The sequence below is a fragment of the Echinops telfairi genome, unplaced genomic scaffold (assembly GCF_000313985.2).
Source record: "Echinops telfairi isolate 266 unplaced genomic scaffold, ASM31398v2 ScPeMD7_26;HRSCAF=91, whole genome shotgun sequence".
In the NCBI taxonomy this organism is placed as follows: domain Eukaryota; kingdom Metazoa; phylum Chordata; class Mammalia; order Afrosoricida; family Tenrecidae; genus Echinops; species Echinops telfairi.
In genome coordinates, this window is record NW_022103923.1 from 1,783,686 (window position 1) to 1,789,132 (window position 5,447).

Sequence of the window (5,447 nt, forward strand, 5' to 3'; positions counted from 1 at the left end):
TTCATTTGGGTTTTAGTAATTCCTCTTGGCTACATTGCCCTTGATCAAGCCCCACCAGGCATCTTCCTTCCATAAATTTTAGATCACTTGTTGTTCCCTTGTCCCTGGGTTTGTTGACACCTCCTTTTCTTTCCCCCACCTCCCTCTTGCCCGTGTCCCCCGGGAATTGTCAGTTCAGTTGTTTTCTCCTCTGGATTGTTTATCCCGCCTATCTTATCTAGATAGACATGCAGAGACAAAAATAAGCACAAAACAACAAAAAATGACAAAAAAGAAAAGCTTACAAATAATTCCAGGTATGTTTGTTAACCTTTAGGAGTGCTTTCCAGTTGAGTCTGATGGAGTGCCACACCCTGTCCCCAAAGTCTATTTTTGGAATTCCCCAGGAACTACATTGCTTTTCTCCCCTTACTGCTCTATTGCAGGCCCTTAGTGTTTTGCCCCGGTGTGTTGGGGTCAGCTTGGGTACAATTCCCGCATTGTGTCTCCAGTGTTGTCCCCCATATTGCTATGGGTCAGTAAAGGATGTCATGTCTCATGGTGGGACTGGCCCTGTGGTCCTCTGTGCATTGGCTGATCTGAGCAGGAATCTGTGATCATGAGGTGTCAGTGGAATCAGGTATCAAAGACCCAGAACAAAAAATCTTATCTATGTGAATGAGGGGGAGGGCAGAGTAGAGACCCAAAATCCATCTGTAGACAATTGGATATCTCCTTACAGAGGGGTCACAAGGAAGAAACGAGCCAGTCTGAGTGCAGTATAGCAGCAATGAAACACACAACTTTTCTCTGGTTCTTTAGTGCTTCCCCTCCACCAGTATCACCACCCCAATTCTACCTGACAAATCTGGCTAGACCAGAGCAGGTATACTGGTACAGATAAGAGCTCACAACACAGGGAATCCAGGACAGATAAACTCCTCAGGACCAATAATGAGAGTAGTGATATCAGGAGGGTAGGGATAAGATGAGGGAGAGAAAGGGAGAACCGACCACAATGATCAACATATAACCCGCCCCCGGGGTGGGGGGGATGAACAACAGAAAAGTAGGTGAAGGGAGACAGCAGACAATGTCAGATATGAAAATAATAAAATTTTATAATTTATCAATGGTTTCTGAGGGAGAGAGGGTGTGGGGAAGGGAAGGGAAAATAAGGAGCTGATACCAAGGGTTCAGTTGGAAAGAAGATATTTTGAAAATGATGATGGCAACAAATGTACAAAAAAAGTGCTTGACACAATGTATGCATGTATGTATGTATGTATGTATGTATGTATGTATGTATTGTGATAACAGTTGTAAAAGCCCCCAATAAAAATATTTTTTAATGGAACTTTTATCCATAGTCTTTGTAACTGCCACGGAGTTATATGGAACTCTAATGTGGGGATTGATTAATTTTACCATCTCACTGGGTATAAAGTTAGCCATCTCAGAAAGAGGGACAGAGGGTTGTACAACAATTAAGGAAGAAGAACCACGAGCAGAGCACATCCTGTGGACTCTGAGATCCTTACCTGGTGGAGAAATGGTATCAACAGAAGCAGCTGCACTGGCGTCAGCAGAAGCAGAGGTACCTAAAGAACAAAAGAGAGTGGCAAGCTTCTAATTCCACTGACCGATTAAGGCAGAGCGCCTTCTGGCAGGAGACTGGCTTGCAGAGTGCTGTGCCTTTGGGGCATTTGTCAGCGCTAGAGGATAACAGCACTTTGTAACAATTGTCCTAGCAGGACACAGGCCCAGGGGTAGTGTGGCCAAGAGACCATGGACTAGAGAGAGGCATGCCTGGAAGTACAGCTGAGAAGAGGTACTCCCTCCTGACTGGAAAACTGCTCTTTCTGATCCTGAGACGTAACCTGTTAATTTCCCTAATAAATTACCATCATTTTTAGTATTGTCTGTGAGTTCTGTGTGGCAATTGCAACAGATTACTGAACCCAACAGAGAAGACGAGCTCATGGGAGAGACGACTGACTAGTGTCAGAGAGTGTAAAGAAGGCTGAAGGATGGAAGCTTGTCTGACCTCTGCTTCATAGGAATTGGCCTTGAGTGGTGTGGAGTAGGAGTTGTGGTTTATGCACTGGGTTGCTGACTACAAGGTTAGCAGTCTGAAAGCATCAGCTGCTCTTCAAGAAAAAAAAGGGAGGTCTTCCACTCCTGGGAAGATTTCCCGTCTCAGAAACCCACAGGGGCAGTTCCACGTTGTTGTACAAGGTTACTATGAGTTGGGATCTACTCGATGGCAGTGAGTTCTTTGTTTTCTTCTTGAGTAGTTAGAGGAAATTAGACTGTCCTCACATCACTTTTACAGGATTGCCCCTGGAAGCGTAGCTCTGGGCCAGCACTCTAGCCCTCTGAACAATTGTAAGAACGATTAATAAGTGACTTTCCTATTAATCATAAACCTGATCCAAAAAGTGGTATCAGAAGTGGTTTTAAATAATAGATTCTTAAGAAAATAGGGGGAACTCTCAGACTGATTATCCTTTTAAATTGCTGGTGATGTCTCAGAAAACCCATTGGTATTGGGACACTTCAAGGCATGAATCAAAGACCTGATTAAATTATTATATGTGCTCACTAGGAATAACACTCTTATTTTCAGTAAGCCTTTGAGAGATATGGTAGCAGATTTAATAGAATTATGTAAAATGTTTGAAGAATTTAGAAAAAAAAAAGTTATATAAGCTACTTACTTCTAGGTGAATTTGACAGCATAAAGAAAGAAAAAGAAAAACAAATCCAAAGTCCTGATGTGTTGTGTCAAGGTAATAACAAAAAATCGTGAGTTTGTATGATTTCATGAAAATACTTTATTTTCACTCATAGCCACTGAACTGAAAGAGCAAAAAATAAAACTCAAAATTTGATTCTTGGGTTTCTGTATAAAAACAATGAATGGTTTACCAGATATTTCACATAATCCTCAGGAGAAGGCCTTACCCACACAGAGGAATCATTGACAGGCTAAACTCCAACCCTTTGCTAAAGTTGACAGCAGATTGTGAAACTGCCACACCCCCTCAGTAGTGCACAGCAGTCCAATTTCGTTCTGCTTCTTGATCTTATGTCCTGCCACTCTACCATATGACTCTATTGTTTCCAGCAATACTGTGGAGCCTTTGGGGTTCTCTCTATATAATAAAAGCATGTTATCTGCAAATAACAATAATTTCACTTCTTAGCCCAGACATATAACTTTGATAGTCTCCGGTTACCTTATATTATTAGCTAGGACATACAGGATGATATTAAATAGGATTGAGGACAAAGGGCATCTTTGTCGGGTCCTCTGTTTCAGTAGGAATGTTTTCATCTTTTCTCTGATTGTAATGCTGGCTTTTGGTGTTTCATATATAGCTTTTATTATATTGAGGTGATTTCCTTCTAGTACTATCTTCTAGAGTGTCTTTATTGGGAATGGGTGTTGAATATTCTCAAATGTTTTTTCTGTGTCTGTTGATATTATCATGTGGTGCTTGTCCTTTTTCTTGTCAATGTGATTGATAATGTTGATGGCTTTTCAGATGTTGAACCATGCCTGTATCCCTGGTATGAATCCCACTTGATCATGATGGATTATTTTTTGGATATACTTTTGTATTCTATTGACCAAGATTTTGTTAAGGATTTTTGCACCTATGTTCATTAGAGATATCGGCCTGAAATTCTCTATTCTTGTGAGATTCTTCCCTGGCTTTGGTATCAGTGCTATACTAACTTCACAGAATGTGTTTGGGAGCCTACCATCCTTTTCTATGTCCTGGAAGAGATTGTGTAGGATTGCTGCCAGCTGTTCCCTGAATGCTTGGTAGAAATCTGTGAAGCCATCTGGGCTGGGGTTTATTTTTGTTGGTAGTTCCTTGATAACCTTATCTATTTCTTCTTTTGCTATGGGTTTGTTCAAATTCTTGACATCCATATGAGATAATATGGGGAGGGTTTGTTTTTCCAGGTATTTTCCCATGTCTTCCAAATTGGTGCATACATTGGAGTACAGGCCTTCATAGTACTGTTTAATTGATTTTTTAATTTCATTAGGATTCATTGTAATTTCCCCTATTTCATCCTTTCACTTAGCAAGCTGTTTTTAAGGTTCAACCATGTTGTTGTATATATCAGTACTTCCTTTTTATTGATGAATTAATATTCATTCTCTAATTTGCCTTTTTGCTATCGTGGATAATGTTGCTATAAAATTTGCATACATGTTTTTGCGTGAATTTTGTTTTCATGATTCTTGGGACCATACCCAACAGTGGGATTCCTGGGTTGTATGGTAAATTTATGTTGAAGTTTTGAAGAAGCTACCACCCTTTCTGCAAAGTTGCTTTACTATTTTACACACACACCAGAAATTTAAGAAGACTTCCTTTTCTCCACATTTTCACAAAAACTTGCTACCGGCAGCAATTCAGGAGGTTGTGAATCAATATTTCATTGCCATTTCTGTTTGAATTTTTCTAATGGCTAAAGATATTGAGCATCTTTTAATGTAGAGGCAGTCCCTAGATTATTAATTTCTGATTTATAGACAAATCGTGTTATTTTTGTTAGGTGCTGTTGAGGAAGTTCTGATTCATAGCCAACCTTATGAACAAAAGAATGAAATACTATCCAGTCCTGTGCCATCCTCAAAATTGCTATATTTGAGCTGATTGTTGCAGCTACTGTGTCAATCCACCTTGTTGAGGCTCTTCCTCTTTCTCACTCACCTGTACTTTACCAAGCATGATATCCATGGGATATTCAGTTACTTCATATGCTTGTGAAAGTTGGATATCGACTAAGGAAGGCCAAAGAAAAATGTTTGCACTTGAATTATGTTGCTGGGCATGGGTTTCATATACTGAAAATCATAGGAAAACACACAAGAAACCAACAAGAAGACTGTCCAAGATGACAAAATACAACAGAGATAAACCCAATATTTTAAAAAACCCACAGAAAATATTAAAACCTGATCAAGCCCAAAGTGTATCAGAAGGGAGATCAAGTGACAAAGTTTTAACCATTCAAATCAGATTTATTCTTTTCATCTACTATAGTCATCACTCTAACATTCTGTCTGATAACTAGGTTAATCCCATCCCTCAATTGTAGTTAAAGGGAAATCACCAAAAGCTTATTTCCTATGTACATGCTGCAAATATATTTGGGTTTCCACTGTCATCTATAGCTTTCTGCACACCAGAATCTCACAATTTAAGATCTGATACTATTCCCTCCTTCAGATGTAGATTATATATTTTACAATCCTTGAATCATGGAAGTTGGTGTGTTTCTTCTATGTGGGCTTCATTGAAGCCTCACTTAGATGGCTGCTTATTTGGAAACAAGCCTTTATTTATTTATTTTAATAAATCATTTTATTGGGAGCTCTTACAGCTCTTATAACAATCCATACATTCATTGTATCAAGCACATTTGTACATATGCTGCCA